This window comes from Pinus tabuliformis, chromosome 2_1 (assembly GCF_031772625.1).
Source record: "Pinus tabuliformis cultivar Carrire ecotype Pingquan chromosome 2_1, CPIR1, whole genome shotgun sequence".
NCBI lineage: Eukaryota > Viridiplantae > Streptophyta > Pinopsida > Pinales > Pinaceae > Pinus > Pinus tabuliformis.
In genome coordinates this window covers 405,680,418-405,701,894 of record NC_142299.1, presented here as the reverse complement: position 1 = coordinate 405,701,894, position 21,477 = coordinate 405,680,418, and the positions used below count along the sequence as shown (strand labels likewise).

The window sequence follows — 21,477 nt, the reverse complement described above, 5'->3', positions numbered from 1 at the left end:
AGGAAGGGGTTTTCTTTTTCAGAATTACTTATTGTCCTTCAATGAAGGAACTCTCATTTTGTTCCCTTTGGAATTTATGAGATAGGTACAATAACTACTACAAGAAGGCACAAAAAATATCTTTGGTTTTTCCCTGATGGTAAGGGAAATGATGCCCTTCAACTCCTTCGGGAAATGGGAATGGCAGGCTTCTAGCCTAACCAAATCACCATGATAGGTGTTCTCTTTACATGTAATCATTTTGGTCCTATTGGATGGAGGTTACCACTATATTAATTCTAGGAGTATAGATCTTTCAATCACACCTAAGACAGATTACCTTGCTCATATTTTCATGCAAATCATCTATATGACATAGAGGTATTCATTTAAGTCATGCCCTTTGGACCTAACATGTTCTGTTGGCATCCCTATTTTCTGCTTGTAGGGACCATATCGATGGGGAGAAAATTGACTGCAGAATACACGTTTGAGTTGGAACCTTAAGTTTTCACAACATATATTGTTCTATTCAACATGTATATTGCAGTTGTTAGATGGGTTGAGGTTTGAAATGCAAGAAATGTGATGAATGACTTTGAAGTGAAAAATGAACAACTAGGATGTGGTTGGATTGAGGTCAAAAGTAAGGTTCATATATCCCTTGTGGGTGACCAATCTTACCCACAGTCCAAAGTATATCATAATAGAAGTATTGACTTCCTATGGAGGAGAATGGATGTTTCCAAGAACAAGTTTTCTTCATGATATGGAGGATTAACAAAACTTATACCTATGATTAAAAGATATGGAAAATAGAGCAAGACAACTGATTCCTTCTATGAAATTAATCAAGCCTTAACTGTGTACAAGAATATTGCATGACTAATTCTAAGCCTTCCTTGAGGACATACAATATACTTTTGTATTATACAATCTCTAAGAAGTTTCCCCATTGGGAAAGGAGTACGCAGAGTGCCTGCATAAATCAAGCAAGGAAGGCCAAAATTGAATAGATATGTGCCAAAACCTCTGTACAAGCAATCACATGCTTGTCTTCTAGTCTGATCCCAACAGATCCCAATAGCAAGGAGTTGATGCCTATCATTAGAAATCAACTTGGGGGGCTTTTTGTTGAAGACTCTAGCCCAATCCAATATTAACCAAAAGATTTGTAAACCATTCCAGGGGGTGATTTGGTAGAACACTCAATCTATCTTGATAATGGGTTATATCAGATGTCTAAAAGCTCTTGCATTCAAGACATGAGTCATATTCCTTCAACTGAACATGAAATATTTTCGATAGAAAAGGACATGGAAGGGGTTGCGACCACTATACCTTCTTCTTTACCTTATCATTAAAGAAACATAAATGAAATATATGTTGGGTTGCCATTAGTGCCTACTGTCTAATGCTTCTTCATCATTAGAAGGGAAAAATTTGGAAGTATAAGACAAAATCTTTATATTTCCATCATATGCAAGAAAAGAGTTTGAAAATGTATCTTTGAAGGAGGTAATGATTAGTGGATCTCAGAATATGAATATTAATCCTTGTTCTATCCCAAATTCATCTGATGGAATTGAAACTGTCACATAAAATATTATAGTTATAGGTGCCACTAGACAACTTAAAATTGAAGAGATTATTACTGAGGTGCAAAATTGTCGAATGGGCAGTGCTAAGCCATTCACACCCCTGAATGAAACAAAGAGTGGCGAAGTAGAATAACGTTGAGCTAGTTACTGCCCAACCCAATGTTTCTCAAACAAAGGGGGTAGTTGTGCCATGTGAAAAAAAAAATTGTCCACCTCGGCATGATCATGCAAAAGAGAATGTGATCATAAATAGAGATGAAATAGGCACTGCAACGTCATTTGAATAAGTCAAAGAGGTAGTTGCCATGTTTGCAAGAATAGTTGAAAGCACAAGAATTCTGAACATGGAGAACCATTAGTTTATTAAGGATGATCTTCATAGGATGCAAAAAAGTGACCCTGAGTTAAAAAAAACAACTTAATGTAGTAGAAGATGTGAAGGCACAAGTTCTGATGGAGCTAGACAACAAAAAATTATGTGACCTTTTTCAGGCTACAAAGGGCTAATATTTGACAACATAGGCCTATTCAAGGCATTTCCAAGGATATCAAGGGTTCGCAAGTGAGTTCTGGTAGCAAACAACCCTGAAACCATATCTGAGGCATGTGGCCCACCTTGAAGTGTCATTTCGTGGAAAGTGAAATTGTTTAAAGGGTAAATATTTGGGGCAAAAAAATAGCCCTGAGACCAAATATGAGGCAACATCCCATTTTCAAATGCTAACATAGGAAGACAGAATTTGGAAAACAGATATCCAAAGGAACCCTTTGTGACAATAAGGGATTTCTTAAACCTTATTGAGGTTGATCGTTGCAGACTACCCCATAAGGGTTCTTTATCACAACAGTTGATACATAACATCAATGCATCAACCTTGAAATTCTATTGAATTCAATGGGTCTATCTGAGATGGAAACTGTGGCAACAAACCTTCCTGAGATCTAGTTTGGGGCAGTGATGGACTATTTGGGGAAGCATAGGCTATTTCAAGGATTGTTGAAGCAACAAATCACATTCTCTAAGGAAATCTATCGACTAGGGCTTTATCTAGGCCATGAGGCTGTTCTGTGGCAGTGATTGGACTGTGGAAACAAAGAGGCAATGAAATTTGGCTTATTCTTGAGGCTTAAGGTCAAACTAAAAGTACTAATATAATAGGGTTTGTTGATGCATTAGCAATTGTTGTGTATCTAAAACTGTAGTGTGAAATTTGGAAGGACTATGGGTTTATAACCCATTATGTATTGTTGTATTGGTTTCATGCATATGAAAGATTGGTGGAATTTAATGCTGGTTACATTGTTTATTGTATTCAATATTGGCTCTATTTGCAAATATTGAAAGAACACTGTGATACTAGTTAGAATATAGATCTTATCATGTGTTATTATTAACCCTAAGAGCAGTTTTTCCCTAAGGGGTACTACACATCTAGTGTAAATACAATGTGGTAGCATTAGAGAAACTCCTATAACAATAATCAAAGTAGATAAAGAGAAATAATTGAATAGCTAAGTGTCTACCTAAAAACCCAAATATCTAGCCAAGAGAACATATAAAAGAAGGTGAAAGTCCTGGAAAGTATAAATGCAAGAAAAAAGAGAGAATGTCAAGCTCTATGGAGGGTAGCACTAGCACTGGTTCTTAGAGTTAAAACTTACAATAGAGTTTAATCTAGAGCTAAAGCTAATGCTGGCTACCAAAGATGTGTGAGGAGGCAACAATAAAAACTCCTCAATAGAGTTAGCAATACTTGTAAAGGGGCCAACACATAACAAATGGTATCCTTTGATGAGTCAACGATACTTAGAGGAAATGACCATATGATCAAATCACAAGCAGAAGAAAATGGAAGCCTAACTCCCTTGACATTCAAGGTTGTGGGAAAGAGATTCTTGATAGAAACCTAGTTTCTCAAGCAACCGTAAGGGGTAGGGCACTAGACAAGGGAAATTTATAATAGATCTATCTATGTTGAGAAATATAGCTTCGACAAGAACTTCCATGTATCTTCAAGGTGAATGTTTCAGAAGTATTATATTTAGATGTTGAGTCTAAAGAAATTTTAGTCATTAATGATTTACACTATAATATTAATCTCAATCATAAATCTCACCAAGAGATTAGTGTTTTGGTAAGTCGTGGTTTTAACAAAAAGGAAAAAGACAAATCAAGATAGGGTTCAAGCACAATCCTTATTATACATGGACAACAACTGAAAGAGAACGAGAGAGTAAAGCACATTAGCTAGGAGAAGCATTACCATACCACAAAGGTTATAGAACAAATACACACATCCATATAAATTTGTACAACGTCATACTGTATTGAATCACAAGTCATACAACCATACAACAAGGTGTATAATAACAATTGTTGTTTGATCAATTCCCTACATGTTGTAAATCTTTAGTAGGCCATACAACTCAAGTTGGGGTGGATTTGTTTACCCTGCAACTGCTAGGATTTAGTAGTTGTGGAGATTTCCTTGTTAGCAATACTTAGTTGAATGATAAGAAGATTTGACAAAGAAAATTATGTGCATGTGTCTGAATTATTTTATGCTTATGCTATTTACTATTTTAAGTGACTAGATGATTCTTGCAAGAATTATTTGATTAACAAAATATTAGGACAATGATCACCTAGGAATAGGTAAATCCACAAGGTATCAAATATTTTCTCTAATTGAGTTTCTCGAGGGTTTCAAAGGTTGTGTTGGCCTATTTACACAATCTAGAAGTTTGTGCAATAGATCTTATGAATGACATCAACTAACCTCATATTTAAGAACATATTGGAAGGTGCCTCAAATTTACTATCTTATACATCATGTTACACAAAATATTGTCACCATGACTATTTGTAGTCAGTATGGGTCCATCATCATCCATACTGTCCTCCTTGGCAAGTCTCAAACCTCAGATCTTCATGTCAAGCTTTAAAAATGAGAGAAACTTATTTAAAAATCAATAAAGCTTTGGTTCCGCACTTTCTCTTACTGTTGCCTGCGGTCCCGCACCCCTTGTTCATGTTACCTGCGGACCTGCCCGCTCTGTCTCTAAAGGAGTGGGTGCAGACCCCTGTAAAAGTAAAAAAGGCGCAAGTTTATCCTTAAAAAACTTACTTGTGGTTGATTCTGGATGATTCTAGAAGGATTCTTGACGTGGATGGTTCGCTCCTAGGTGGTTCATGCATCCCAAAATTAAAGGAGATAATCCCTTGATAAGAGGGGCTTATACCCTTGAAGGAGGAGCTTATCCCTTTGAAGGTGGACCTAGTAACTTCCCTCCATTGCACTATAAATTAAGGCATTGGGCTGGTTGCTGGCGAGGTTAGAAGCTGAACATTTTTAAGGGTAAATGCTGGTGGAATTGAGACTTCTTAGTTAAGCTTGAGAGGAGAGATTACATACCTTTTGGCTTCATTGGGAAGAGAGTGAAACTTGTCAAAGTAGAGGAGACTTCTTGCTGGACCCTGGGAGGAGCTTGTACAGCATCAAGGCACAGGTTGTAAATTTCTTCTTTGATTAAAGTTAATACAATCAAATTCATTTTTTCTCAAAAAATTGTCTTATGTGGTTTGTTTCATAAATTCCTTGATCATTATGATGAATATGCTTTATTATATTGGCTTTTCAGGTGCTACTTAATATGTGTTCTTGTTTGTGTCTACAGATTCTTTATAAAGGATCTCATTTGGATCAATGGAGTGTGGCTTCTATAAACTTGCGCTGGACCCAAGGTAGGTCTAAAACACTTGTTTGCCTTTATTTATAAATTGCATATTTAGAGAAAGATAGAATTTGGTTGGTTTTCTTGTATCTAGATATCATTAGATACTAGGGAGGTCGGTCTTGTCCGTAAGAATGACTCATCTGTGTGACAAAATCCGCTGGGGACTTGATTTTTCCTTTGCTTGTACTTTGGCTTCAGAAACTATGTCTTCGTTTCTAGTTTTTGGCTCGATGTGTGTGGAATTGGGTAGATTTAGTAGATCTTGAATTATTTTTTGTTTTTCATACTTTTGGGAGAGGACCGCACCCTCTGCTTGTAGCACAGTGCGGACTTATCCGCACTTTTGCTTTGCACACAGAGCGGGACCGCACCTGTGTGAACTGGGTGCCTGCGTACCCTGTCAAAATTTTGAAAAACTTGAAATTTTATCTTTCAGTCAGCTTAGGATTTGTTTATATGTTTTTAGCCTCTGCCTAGATCTGCATGTGACTTTTCCAGAACTTTTCTTAGGTTGATTCCATTGGCGTTAGGGTTTTAGGTGAAATTCCTAGAAGCTTTGTGTGTTGGCTTGATTTTTGTTCTAGTCTTGTAGTAGCTCGGAGCTTGAAAGCCTTAGATAGCTCAGATCACCTTGGTTTTTACTAGCTTTCTTATGAGTCTGACCGTTTGGTAAAATCTGCCCTTGTTGAGGAATCCATCTTGTTTTTCTCCTTGCGAGACTTCGAAAAAATTTGTGTTGGAATTTTGGATTTCATTTTTAGAAAAGAAAACAAAAGCTAGTTGTTTTTTGACTGACTTGTGATTCTGGACAAATTAGTCCTTAGTTTGCTTATAGCTAAGTAAAACATCCTTGAAAATAAATCTTGTAAGCTTTTACTTCAATAGTTTTTTAGGGTTTATAGATCTCAAGATTAGATTTGTCAATAGTTTTGAGTTTTTTATAAAAATAAAAAAATCTCTTTTGAAGAAAAGTTTGTTTTTGTAGCATTTGAATGAAAAGGGAAATTTTCGTGAATATAACTAGTTGTCTCGTTTTGAGTGTATTGGAAAATCTCTTCTTTTGATTTCATTGTTAAGGAAAGATTTGTTTTTACAAGTATTTGCATTCTCAAACTCTCTCCTAGCTAGAAATTCATTGAAGAGAAAGGATTACTTTTCATCTTAAGTGCATTTTTTTAGTGATTTCAAGTCGAGTCTTCACACCACAAGTTTCATCTGCGCACCTCTTGACTTAAAGACAAACCAATAAAAATAATGCTTAAAGTAAAATCTATCTAGTAATCTTTTTATTTTTAGGGCTCTTTCCACCAATCTAGCTTAGGCTAGTGTCTTGGAATAGGTTTTAGTTAACACTCCAAGACAGTAAAACAAGCAAGTAGCTGTATCCTATGGTAGGAGATTAAATCCAATTGTTAAATCTATGCTCTGGGAAAGCTCCTCTTAAAGGAGAAGCACGATATCGTGTTTGAACTAGTGAGGTAATCAATCCTTCCTCATTGGGAACGACGCCAGATATTCACATATTAAAAATGGTAAACCTCGGATTAACCATTGTCGAGGAGCCTAGGGTCACTTGTTGGTAAACCTTGGATTATGTCAAGGAGCCTTCAAGGGGATTGAGCTGGTTACTTTGCCCTTGCGTGCGTATCGGATCGTAGATTGTTCCCCCAGTCATATTTGTTTCCGTTGGTGAGCATAGAGACCATATTCTATAGGATTCTTTCCTAAGGTGACGGTGGAGGGAAGATCCCACTGTACCTGGAGCAGACGTCAGCTAGACTCACTTGGATTTTCTGGGGGGTTCTCTTCACTCGAGACGGTTTAGTGGAGGAACTTGTACCAGTCTATTCATTAAGCAAGTTGTCGGGGTAACTGTTCCAACTGCCATTTCTGTATCGAATTCTACGACATTGGATTTCATCACCAACTAGTGTTTTTGGTACGGAAAGTTACTGTTTGTGTGTGGTTTGACTTCCTAGATTCTTTAGGCGTGTGATTCAAAATTGTTTGGTTCTTTAGAGACTTTAGGTGGTTTTCATCGAGATTTTTCTTTGTTTGCGTTTGAAGTAGTTAAAATTTTTAATCGTGGCTGAATTACCAAGGAAGTCCCATAGACTTCGGGGCCAACCTCCTGAGTTTTCACCGAGCCAGCTTGAAGGGCTATGAGCCCTTGTAACTCCTACTGATAGTAGAATAGGGTCACCTAAAGAAGCAGAGTCTTCTTTGGTTGTACATCCTGATTACCAAGCTTTAGTAGCAAATTATAATCCGCAGTCTATTTCATTTTTCGAAGTTACTGGTAGTTTTTCATCTACTAGTGATTTAGCTGAGGAACCTGAAATATCTAAACCTAAACCTGAACCTCCTGCTACTCCAACATCGAGGTTAGCCTCTCCAACTTCCAGTGGTCCTGGTTCACCCAGGGTAGAAAGAGTTATTACCCAAAATCTTCCTTCTGGACTTATTGCTATCGAAGAAATTGCTACTCCAGAAGAAGAAGGTATCCCTATCCCTGAAAATCAACCAGTTATAGAACTTAGGGAGCGTGAATCGATCTTTTACAGTCCACCTAGGAGGGACGCTTCGTATCTTTCATTGACCAATTTTTTGGAAAACCCAGGACTAAGTTTTTCACCACCTTGTATTCCTTTTCACCCAACACCTAGGGGTTATTATCTTCCGTTAAATATGTCGAGACAGTCGTCCATGTTTTCTCAATCTCCAGAAACCTTTTTATATGGCGGTCCTTCTTTTCCCTCTAGGTATCAGTCACTTACCGGTACTTTTTTGGGAGCATCTCCTCAACCTATTGAACAAGGTTTATTAACTGGTAGTAACAAAACTAAACCATTGAGTGTAGAAGATATTCTTATGATGTCAGGTACTATTCCTAATCCGCAACCTTAAGGTGGCCAGTTACCGCCTGGGGAGCAGCCTCAAGGTCCTCAATTATCGCCTTGGGGGCAACCTCAAGGTACCCAATTACCGCCTGGGGGGCAACCTCAAGGATAGTACATACCTACGGGACAGTACATTCCTCAAGGTCAACCCCAGACTCAGTATGTACCTCAAGGTCAACCCCAGTATCAATATGTACCTCAAGGTACACCTCAGTATCAGTATGTGCCTCAGGGTTATCAACCCCAAGGTCACTACCCAACCCAAGGTTTCCAACCACCTTCCGGTCAATCATTTGTTCAAGGAACTGGAAATGTACCTTTGAATTATCAACCCTACCCTCAACCCGGTTATGGTCCTCAATATGTTCAAACTGCTATAGGTCAATACCCCGAAATGAAATTAATGTGGGATCCATCACAATCCCAACAGGTCTTGCAATCGGATGTGCAGTTGTCATCTCAAACTGGACAACCCTTAGTATCTGGTTCAGTCTAGCAACCTGTCCAGTCTAGTGTTCAAACTTCTGCACCTTCTGTGGTTTCTCAGCTTGGGCCTAGTTCACCTCGAACTCCGCCTCAAACGGCTGCTGCAACTGCTGCAACATCTGTTCCATCTACCCCACCTACTTCTGGAGTATCTACAACCCCGTTTTCTACTGTTCCTGTATCAATTCCTCAAGTATATTTACCTCAGTCTGGACCCACAATTCAGACTTTGGTTCAAATACCTGTAGGATAACCTGGTCCAAGTACGGTTGTCACAAGTCAACCTCAATTTACTTATCAACCGTACCAGGGACAGTACCAATTCGGTCTTGCTGTGCAATAGCTAGTCTATCAGTATCAACCATACCCTGGATATACATATCAACAACCTCAACAACCCCAGTACGATCCGATTAATCCTGCTTTCCTGGGAGGATATAATATCCCAAATGCAATTCCAATTCCTAGCTATCCTGGATATCCTCCTCCTGGGGCTGCTCTAATGACCCAGAGTTTTAGGGACCCTAATCGTCAGTTACCATTTATCGCAACTTTGGACTTGCCTGACTCGTCGCGCCTTACGAACGATCCAATTAACTATCTTCTGTTTTGGCTGCCAATGCCGAATAAGTTTCCTAGTGATATTCCCAAGTTTGAAGGCAAATCAGGAGAGGACCCGTGAAACCATGTGATGACTTATCACCTCTGGTGTGCCTCTAACTCCATTTTAGATGATTCAATCCGTTTAAGGCTTTTTCAACGCACTCTAATTGGTCTTGCGGCCAAGTGGTACATTGAGTTACCGCGAGCCGCTTTTTATAACTTTAGTCAATTAGCTACTTCGTTTTTAACTCATTTTCAGTTGCCAGTCAGGTATGACAAGGGCACGGAGTTATTAACTTCATTAAAATAGTCAACGTCCACTTACATTTCAGATCACAGTCATGAATGGAGACGTTGACGACGTTTAGTGAAAGTTTTTATCCCGGATCAAATCTTAGCTGAATGGTTTGTCAAATCGTTATTACCGAAAATTACTGAGGATGTAGCTAAGGTGAGAGTAGTTATTGAAGAGCAAGTAATTTCTCAAGCCCAATAGCTTGACCTAGTTTATATGCAGTCGGGTACGTTGCACGAGAAAATCCCTAATCTTCCCAAACAAAATCAAATAGCTACAGCTCCTTCAGGATCTCATGCTACTGATGGCATGATTGGTACGGTTAATACTAAAAGTAAGAAGAAATCTTCCAAGAATTCTTCTCCTATCATAACCTCACCAGATTCCCCGACAGGAGATTCTTCCACAGAAATTTCCACCGATATTCATGTTGTAAATTCATCTACAGCCAAATCAAAAGCTGGTGGCAAAAAGAAAGGGAAGAAGAAAAATAAAGCAGATAAAAATTCAAAAGAGAAACCAGAAAAAGCGAAATCTACTGATGAGAAACGCAAACCTCGTTATCCTTGTCTCATTTGTGAAGAAGATCATTTTACAAGAGACTGCCCTCATCGAGCTGAGGTTGCGAAAATCGTCAAAGGTTCCCAAACGCCTGCTGTTTTGAAGGATCCTTTTCCTAGTCAAGACAGTAAGATGATAGGTTCTTCCTCGAATGCCTCTGAAGAACCCATAATGATGATGTCCCATGTTAGGATTGCGACTCGATCGTAAGATTATGGAAGTAAAAGTCCTGTTGGTGGTAAGGAAGCAGAATCTTCTAATTCAAATCCATCAACTTCAACTCCCGGTTCCGATCCACTACAAATCAAGAAACCTAACCCAAACTTAGTAATCAAACCGCCCGCCAAGGGTATACTTCGAAAGTCAGCTTTCAATCCTCATGCGAGAGCGGCTCAGAACTATAACATTGTTGAAGATTTAGTTGTTTCACCTTCAACAATGTCGGCTTTGGAAGTGCTGCAATCATGTCCAGCACAGCGTAAATTGCTATTGTCGGCTATAAGAGTTGTTGACGTTCAGGACTCGAACCTTATAATTTTTGATCTAGAAAATAGTACACCTCGCTTGCCTCATCAAATGGCTTTCCAGATTCCGGTGTTAGTAAAAAACAGGCCCTGCTATAGGACTGTGATTGATGAGGGAGCCTCAACGTGTATTATGTCGATCCAGTGTTGGAGAACGCTTGGCTCTCCTACACTTAATTAATCCCCGATGATTCTAAAGGCCTTTGATGGCCGTGGGTTCCATCCTTTTGGCATTCTACAGGATTTGCCTATAGGGGTTGAAGGCAAAACTGTTAATCTAGATGTGGAAGTGGTCGATGCCCCTCTGGATTACAACCTTCTCTTGGGTCGTAGTTGGTCTTATGCTATGACGGCTGTTGTTTCATCGGTCTTCCGGCTTGTAAAGTTCCGTCATAATGGAAAGATCGTAACTATAGATCAGCTGAGTTACTTTTCATCCGATCCAACCTCTTCTGAAAGTATTCAACATGTCGGAAAAACAACCATCCCTTATAAGGATGTTGGAGTAGGACTCATTAAAGATTCCGGTTTACTGGGAACTTTTTCCTTTCCTCCTCCAAATATATCGTCTTCTATAGCAACTATTCATATGGTTTCATCGACACTATTGTTTATGACGATCCTTGGATCGTACCCTCTGAATCTGAGATAGATTCATTCGGTGATGGTATGCCTTTGAGTCCATACGAAGTTTCTTATCAAGCCGTACAGTCATTTTTTGACCCTTCTTCGACCAAAATTGACTTAATGAATGTGGTCCATGACGAATCACTTTCAACATCGAACTCAGAGTCAATAGCATTTTCCGAACCTGTTCACACTGATGAGAAAATTTGTGAAATCCTATGCGTTGATGATTTACAATGGGAAGATCTTCATCATAGATCTTCGTTTTTACCTGAGATCGATCATTTTGAAAATGATTTTTCATCTATTTTTTCGACCGATTATGTCAAGGAACCTCAGAGTCCAATGAAAAATCCTGATTCTGAGTTAAATTTGGGAAACATTTCTCGAACCAATCCTATTGACATTTCGGTTAAACTTGGAATTGTTGAAAACGTTCATATAGGTGCCTCTTGTACAGAAGATGAAATTCAAACATACAAGGCCCTATTTCAAGAATTTCGTGACGTGTTTGCCTTGTCATATGAGGAAATGCCAAGAATTGACCCAGCAATTGTTGTTCATGAGATCAAAACTTACCCGGATGCTAAACCCGTCCGGCAACGTTTGCATCATATCCACCCATGAAAAGCTGCTGCCATTAAAGCAGAAGTTGAAAAATTACTCAAAGCAGGGTTCATTTATCCAATTCCATTAACGGACTGGGTATCGAATATTGTTCCTGTTAACAAAAAACAAGGAACAATAAGAATATGTATCGATTATAGGGATATTAATCAAGCCTATCCAAAAGACAATTACCCAACACCCTATATCGATCAAATCATTGATAATTGTACCGGCAGTGAATTATTTTCCTTCATGGATGGTTTTTTCGAATACAATCAAATAAATATTCTACCTACTGATCAACCAAAAACGGCTTTCATCTGTCCATGGGGGACATTTTCTTATTGCAAATTACCTTTTGGGCTCAAGAACACCGGGGCAACTTTTCAAAGGGCCATGTCTTACGCGTTTCATGACATCAAATACATTGTGCAACCCTATCTCGATGATTCACCTGCTCATTCATTACATCAAGTTGATCATCTCATCCATTTATGAGCAACCTTTATGAGGTGTAGGCATTATCGGATTAGGTTGAATCCACATAAGTGTGTTTTCTGTATAATATCGGGTCGGTTACTTGGGTTTGTTGTTTCGAAAGCCGGCATTCACGTCGATCCCTCAAAGGTTGAAGCTATTATCAAATTGCCTTCTCCTTCGAGTCTTCGCCAACTCCAAAGTTTGCAGGGGAAAGCAAACTTTTTACGCCGATTCATTCCTAACTACACCGAGATCACTAAGGGTTTTACCCGGCTGTTGAAACAGAATACATCATTCTTTTGGGATGAGATAGCTAACAAACCTTTTGATGCTTTAAAACACGCGTTAACCCATGCACCGCTGTTGCATCCGCCCAACTACAACCAGGACTACTTCTTATATCTCGCCGCTTCGCATTCCACCATCAAGATGGTCCTAGTTCAGGAAGATGAATTCGATAGTGAACACTGATATATTACCTCAGTCGGACTTTAAATCCCACTGAGCTAAAATACTCACATGTGGAGAAATTGGCTCTGGCAGCTGTTCAAGCTGTCCAGCGTTTTCGTCATTACATTTTACTACGCAAAACTACAGTAATTTCCGATTGCAACCCTATGATCTATATTCTAACTAAACAATTGCTAGGGGGAAAGCACTCCAAATGGATTGTCATCCTACACGAGTTTGACTTGGAATTTGAAAAGTCTAAGTCAAAGAAATCTTTAGTTTTTGTAGAGTTGATGTGTGACTTCCCGCGTGCTGAGACAGAAATAGTGGCAGAGGAACCCATTGCGGATGAATCTTTGTTTCTAATTAGCACTTTAGATCCATGGTATGGGGATATCATAGTTTATCTCCAAACCCAATCCTTTCGGCCTGAAATTTCAAGATCGGAGCATTGAAAAATACAATTCCAGTCCCAACAATTCAAAATTATTGGAGACACACTTTATCGTCGTGGGGCGGACTCTGTTTTCCTATGTTGCTTAACTCATGAGGAAGCTGAAAGGGTTCTAAATGATTGCCACTCTGGAGCGTGTGGCGGTCATATGTCTGGGTTTGCCACGGCCCAAAAGATATTTTGCACTAGCTATTTTTGGCCAACTTTGTTTAAAGATTGTATTAACGCGGTCCGAAAATGCCACAACTGCCAAATATTTGATCGAAAGATGTGCGCCCCACATGCTCCTCTCCACCCTATAATTGTCGTCAGTCCTTTTGCAAAATGGGGTGTCGATTTTATTACACGAAATTCTCACTCGGCGGGGGGGCATGCGTACATTATCCTTGCGGTAGATTATTTTACCAAGTAGGCCGAGGCGATGCCTACATTTGAGGCAGACGGTAAAACTGCTGCGATTTTCATGTTCAATCATATAATTGCTAAGTTTGGTGTTCCACAAGCAATTATCACTGATCATGGGCGTCATTTTCGAAATGTTATGATGACTGAACTTACAGATCAACTTGGCTTGCGTCACGATAGCTCAATGCCATATTATCCACAGGCTAACGGTCTGGTTGAAGCCATCAACAAAGTTTTAGTTATCATGATCTGACAAATCATTGGGATTCATAGGTCAAATTGGCATAACATGCTATTTTCAGCGCTTTGGGCATATCGAACCTCAGTAAAAACGTCAACCGGTTTCACTCCTTTCCAACTAGTTTATGGTTTGGAAGTTGTGTTACCTATTGAATGCGAAATCCCGTCATTGGAAATAGCCATCGAATTACTTCTAGCCATCTCCGAAGAGGAGAGACGTTTGTTATAATTATCTCAGCTAGATGAGCATCGACGAGATGTTGCATTAGCAATCGAAGCTCACACCAAACGTATTAAAGCTCAGTATGATTGAAATGTTACCCCTTGAAATTTTTCGGAAGGAGACCTAGTTTTATTGTACAATCAAGAAAATGATAAATTAGGCGCTGGAAAATTCGTACCCATGTGGCATGGTCCTTACGTTGTCAAGCGAAAGCTGGAAAAAGGGGCCTATGAACTGGTAGATTTTGACAAGGTCTCTTTAAGTGAACCCAGAAATGGTCTTTACTTGAAGAAATATTATGCGTAAATTTGGGTATGGAGATCTTAGTTAGGTTAGTTTTCTTTATAGCTGGTGTGTTTTAGATTAAAAGTGTGCTTAGCTTAGAGAATGCTTTTGTCATCATTCCTGCTTATCTTGATTTTACTCTTGATATTGCAGATGTCAACGTCTCTCCAAACATACATTGGTTTCACTGATGATGCTTGTCGTAATACACGGAACATTTCTTCCACTGCTTGGGTTATCTATTCGCCCTCTAACGAGTTGGTATCTATGCATGGGGTAAGCCTCGGTCAAACAACAAACAATATTGCAGAGTATAGTGCAGTGATTGAGTTATTATCCGAATCCATCTCATTTGGGATTCGGAGTTTGATAGTGAGGTTAGATTCTGAACTCGTTGTGTTATAGCTTAATAGAGTATATGTCATTAGAAATCCAATATTATTGAGATTATTGTTGAGAGTTCGTCTCTTGGAACGTGAGTTTGATTACATTGAATATCAGCATATTCCAAGATATTTAAACACATTAGCAGATGCAATTGCTTCTCGAATGTTAAATAGACATTTGCAATAAATCATACAAGTAAATTTAAAAACATTCCATAACATGTTTTGCAAGATAAGCCGGTACTAATGATATAGTATACCATAGCAGTGTGTCAAATATACATCGTCTTCGATCATAGGTTGAAAAACACCTTATGATCAGCAAAAATGATAATACAAAAAGCAAAAAATGTCATATGTGTCTACAATAAGCGATCATCCTATCACTGGTGATGATCACGATATGAAACCACTGTACGGGCCACCCTACAAAGGAACCTCCTAAAAGGTCCTAGGACCCCGATCACATAGCACTGCAGCTGGAGAGGAATGTCATCTATAGTGGTCTCTGGAATGTCCATTGTCAGCCATTCTAGATGGCTCTCCAACTCGGCCAAAGTCTCTGTGGCTTCGTCCTGTGGGGCTGGTTCCACTACAACTGGTTGTTTTCTCTCGTAAGGCCGGAGAGTGGCTGGTTGTCGTGGACCTACATCTGAATTTGAAACTTTTTGTTATCAATTTTGGGACAAAATAAAAACAAAAAAAATTTATTAAATTAGAAAATGTCAAAAATGATGTTACCTGAGTCATCCCATTGCTCTCCTGGTGGAAGAGCCATGTCCGGGTCACCTTGACAATCCACCCCGACATAAGGAAAGTCCTGAATAGAAAAGATTTGGTTCTCTAACCAATGAAAGTACTCAGGAGTAAATCGAACAACTTTCGTCTCCTCCTCAAGAAGACGGGCCATAACTACAACCCATCGCATCAGTTTGGGCTCTCGAGGAAGCCCAACCTCAACGGTAAGATGTTGCGAGACTAACATTGGGACCCTCTCCAGACCAAAGATCACGACTAAAGCACCATATCCAAAGGTCTTCAGTTGTCCATTCTTGGCTCTGGTCAGTTGGCCTTTTATATTAGCCAACACAGCCGCGCACCAGTTGAAGATGGTGCCTCGAAAGCAATCCACTGCCATCTGCATCTAGGATCTAGTGGCCGCATGTAGTGCTGCGCTCCTGCAGAGCCTGGTAACTGTAAAAGCAATAACCATAAGTTCAAGATGGGATATGGTCTTGATATCTATCCCTTTGTCTCTGGTCTGGACATTGCAGCACTCTAGCCAGAGGCTATCGACAGACTGGCCACCTGGCCTAGTCCCGAATAGAGTCAAATGTTCACCTCTCTTAGGCAAACCAGTTAGAAAGTAAATGTCTTTCAGCTCCATTTCGAGCTGGTGACCACCTATAAAGAAGCACTGATCCTGGACGTTCCATTTGTCTACCAGCCACTGCAAGAAGTCCACCTAGGCCCTCATGCTAGGTATGGCCCAGAATTTGTACAAGCTGCATGCTTTCAACGCATCAATCGAAGGTTGATGATTAATGACGGCCAGATCCACATCCTCCTGCTTTCGTTCTCGCCAATCAAGCATGATGTGTAATCTACATTTAGTAAAAAGGCGGATTAGAATATATAGAATTAAAATTTGTCGGTGAATTTTGAGTTTATTAGGTTTTAAAAACCTTTGCACGGGGTCCACACCCTCTCCTTTAGAGACAGTGCGTGGGTCTACACCCTGCCTTAAGGGCAGGTGCGGACCCCCGAATTTTTTCCATATGCGAAAAAGTCGAGGTCCGCGGGTCCCCAGTGTTACACCTGCGGACCCCCGCGTGCGGGTTTTTAAACCTAAAACCTCCCAAAAAAATAATCTAAAGCCCTAAAAATCAAATTGAAACAGATGAAATTGAAGAGTAGGATGATGTGGATTACCTAGAGGAGACGACATTCGATTTCAACGGTCAGATTTTCCGCAATCTTCACAGGAAGTTTCTGACCAAAAGCCCTCTTTTCTCACCTCAAAAGTCAAACGGTAAAAATGAATTGACGAAAGCCATTTTTATAAGTTTTTTGGATAAATGAATTGCTAATTTGTTTATTTTTCACTTTGAAAAGGTAATTTTTGAAGCATTTTTGTCTATTTCAAATAGGTATGAGTAATGTTTCGACTTTTGTGTAGGATAATAGATTTTTCAGCTAAAGTTGATCATTTTTGACGAAAAATCATTAGAGTCACCTTTAAGCTCTTTTCTGACTCCTAAAATATGAAAATATTGTCGAGTTTTGCTTTTTAAGCTCATTAAAACGGAACTAAAAAGATAGTCCTCTTACAGCCATTTTCTGACCATAAAAACACGAAAAGATTGTCGGATTTTTGTATTTTCAAATTCGATATTGGTAATAAAACGATGTGTCCTTGATCGCTTTTTTACTTTTTCAGATCAGAGACACTAATTATGAAAAATACTCCTTGGTCGTAATGATCAAGCGGTTCTCTCAAGTATTATTTTATACTTTTTCGGGCTTGGGAGACACAAATTTACGAAAAAGGACAACCATGGAGTTTCCTTAAGTTTTTTAGACTTCCTAAAATTGAAAAACGCCGAGTTTCTCCTATACTGGACTCGTTAAAATTTAACAGTAAAGGACCTATTCAATTACAAACAGGAACGAACCACTCCTTCTTAAGGTTCGAATTTAAACTAAGTTGGACTCATCCGAAGGATGAGCTTATAATTAAGCAAATGTTATCCTCCTCAAGCTTGTTAAAAAATAAAGAGGTACTTGCCAGAAATGGTGGGGGAAAAGAGAGAAAAATGAGCCTGTTTGTCATACTTTGTCTCAAAAAAGACCTTTTAACCACTCTTGAACATGACACTTTTCATTCACCCGGGTTGGGAAATCCTTTGCCTAACAGTTGATCAAACCATAATTGAAAGTCTTCAGCTGGTTTCTGGGTATTAACTTTGGGTCAATTGTCACCAAACCATCTGCTGTGTCGTTATGTGTTCAAGAGGTTCGTGCAAATAAGCCATTCATCTCCAAAATATCTATCATTCATCTTGACCATCCCTGAGCCAGTCCTTGCAACAATATTTCTTCAAACTTGATCTATGATTTCGTGTTGTGGGCTTGCCTATGATGGATCGCTTTCTATCGACTTCAGCTCATTATCTAGAAAGATGATCTAGAAATCGTCAGTACCTTGGGATCTGCATGCCTCAATGGCAGGTTTCTCGCCTTCGACGACAGGTTGCATCATTGACCTTCGATCAAAGGACTCCGTGACATGTTAGACATCAACACATCTATTCACATCTCATGGATTGTACTGAGTACTTTGAGAGCCATTGACATTAATGGTGGTTTCTCTCACACTTGTTAACGGTTTACATCATTGACCGATAATCAAGTGGTTTCTACCATGTTCGACTTCGACACATTCATTCAAATGGATAGAATCGTACTATTTCGGGAAGTAGAAATCAAGACCCTGGATCTAGTTTCCACCATCTAGGCTGCGAGGAATTTTGTATTCATTATACTGTAGACTATTCATAAATAGATGGCTGCGTCCATACTGTGTCTACATGTGTCTATGCTTACGATGTATTGCAAGATCGTTCCTATATCAGAGCACTAGTTAGTTTGCTAGTTAGTTTTGATCTGAGTATGGGAATGCCTACCTCAGCGATGATATGATCTCATATATATATATTTTGCATTGAATGTTTTTACAGGTTCCAACCTGGCTCTCCACAAGATAATCCTCGAAATGATAAAGTACTTCACTCTTCTTAGATGATACATGAAACCCTTATCTACTACAGACTTCGCACTTTAGGGGGCAATCTGTTACACAAAATATTGTCACCATGACTATTTGCAGTCAGTATGGGTCCATCATCATCCATATTGTCCTCCTTGGCAAGTCCCAAAACTCAGCTCTTCATGTCAATCTTTTTAAAAGAGAGAAAGTCCTTTAAAAATCAATAAATCTCTAGTTCCGCACTTTCTCTAACTGTTGCCTGCGATCCCGCACCTCTTGTTCATGTTACCTACGGACCTACCCGCTCTGTCTCTAAAGGGGTGGGTGCGGACCCCTGTAAAAGTAAAAAAGGCGCAAGTTTATCTTCAAAAAATTTACTTGTGGTTGATTCTGGATGATTCTAGAAGGATTCTTGGCGTGGATGGTTCGCTCCTAGGTGGTTCATGCATCCCAATATTAAAGGAGCTAATCCCTTGATGAGAGGAGTTATCCCTTTGAAGGTGGACCTAGTAACTTCCCTCCATTGCACTATAAATTAAGGCAGTGGGCTAGTTGCTAAGGAGGTTAGAAGTTGAACAATTTTAAGGGTAAATGCTGGTGGAATTGAGACTTCCTAGTTAAGCTTGAGAGGAGAGATCACATATCTTTTGGCTTCATTGGGAAGAGAGTGAACTTGTCAAAGTAGAGGAAACTTCTTGCTGGACCCTGGGAGGAGCTTGTACAGCATCAAGGCATAGGTTGTAAAGTTCTTCTTTGATTTAAGTTAATAAAATCAAACTCATTTTTCTCAACAAATTGTCTTATGTGATTTGTTTCATAAATTCCGTGATCATTATGATGGATATGCTTTATTATATTGGCTTTTCAGGTGCTATTTAATGTGTGTTCTTGTTTGTGTCTGCAGATTCTACATAAAGGAGCTCATTTAGATCAAAGGAGCTTGGCTTCTACAAACTTGCACAGGATCCAAGGTAGGCCTAAAACACTTGTTTTCTTTTATTTGTAAATTGCATATTTAGTGAAAGATAGAGTTTGATTGGTTCGATTGTCGCATCATTAGGTACTAGGGAGGTCAGTCTTGCCCGCAAGAACGACTCATTCCGTGTGACAAGAATGAAGGGAAATCAAAGAATGGCCATTACCTCTTGTTTTTTATGGTTTTTCCATTGTCTTCTTCTTGGCACTTTCTGGAATGTGATGACCAAGGTTATTTTGTTGAAGAGTCTTTGCCATTAAAACAATAGTCTTCTACATGCAAGAGGATTTAGGATGATAACCTCTATTACAATAATCACACTTTGAGTTTCCTTTCTTTCCCTTCTTACGCTTGGATCTGGAAGAATCATATGGAGGTTTTGGAATTTTTCCCTTTCTTGGATTTGGATCCCTTGCCTTTCCCTTGCCTTTGGATTGTTGATTTAGTTTTGACTTGGACCTTCATTTCTCATGCATGTCAAGTGCATGTGAATTTGGAGAATTTAATGAACCCATTTTGATGAATTTATCCTACTCATGAATAAGAGACTCAATAAATGCACCAAGTTTAGGCATTTTCCATTTATCTCCAGTTGCAAGTCAATCTATATGAAATGTAGAAACAAAAACAAAATATTCAAGGCCTAACTTGGAAAAAATAGAAAGGATCAATTGACCTTCGTGTTTGGATTTATCAATCCTACAATAATGTAATTGTAGAAACAAATATTTTAATTTCATAAATAAATCTTGAATGTTCTCAAAGTTATTTGGATCAAGGAATTTATCTCATTTTCGAGAATATGAGCCCGCATCTCACCCTACTTTCCAAATAAATTCTCCAAGATTGTCCATACCTCATTCAGAGTGCTGCATGTGTCCACACACAGATGCAATGCTAGAGATATGGACAACAATAGAAGACCAAAAGCCTCATCTATCATGTTGAACTATTTGTATTTTTCAATGGCGGAATTTGGTTAAGCTTCCGTATTCATAACTATCTGATACAAGCCTTTCCCTCTGAGGTGAAGCAAAGTCTTTGCCTTCAATTGGAAGTAGTTATATGGAGTAAGAATATATGAAGATGAGAACTCCATTCTTTCACTTGTAGTTGTAGCAACAATTGTGGCAACTCTCCAATATTTCGACCCTCCAATCAAATTTCTGAAAAATTACCAATCCTTTGATCTTCAAACTTGCAAAATATTGTTCATGCACCTTCTCCAAGCCCCTGTAGCTCTGATACCATGTAATATTAATAGAGCACAAATATGGATCTAGTTGAAGAATAATGCAAAAATTTGCAAAAAATTGAAATGGAAAATTGTAACCAATAATAAATTTGATTACTCAATATTGGCTTCAAGATAAATACATAAAGAAACTAAGCTAAGCTTAGTTGTACATGCAATAATTGTAGATAATTAAAGCTAACTTAAGCTAAGCCTGCTTTATGTTATGTTAATGTGCACATGCAGATGCAAGCACTAGAGTTAACTAAACACACCATGTGTAAGCACAGTTAACTAACTAATATCAAGTACACATCACATGCAATAACTAGAGCTGAACTTAGGTTAATTACTAACTAGCCGCATGTACACCAACAACAATAGTGATATCTAAAAAACATCTTGGCACGAAACTTGATGATCACGTTGCTGCGAAACAAGTGTTGGATGGCATAGGAAGGGCGGCACAAACCTCGTGAAGAGTGAAATTCTTACACTTGTAACCCCTGTTGGCTCCGTATTCTTTGCATCCGCTGCATGTGTAGGTCGGAAGATCCTCAAACAGCAAGAGCTCATGCTTATGGAGGGTGGCGTTAAACAATACTTTCTCTTCATCATCTCTGGCCGTTGGATTTGGATTCAACTCCGCCAT

General features: G+C 39.0%; 1 pseudogene; it reads right to left on the bottom strand.

Annotated features, from left to right (window-relative positions):
• Positions 1 to 21,477, bottom strand: part of LOC149200608 (transcriptional corepressor LEUNIG-like) — a 29,114-nt pseudogene extending 7,637 nt beyond the window's left edge.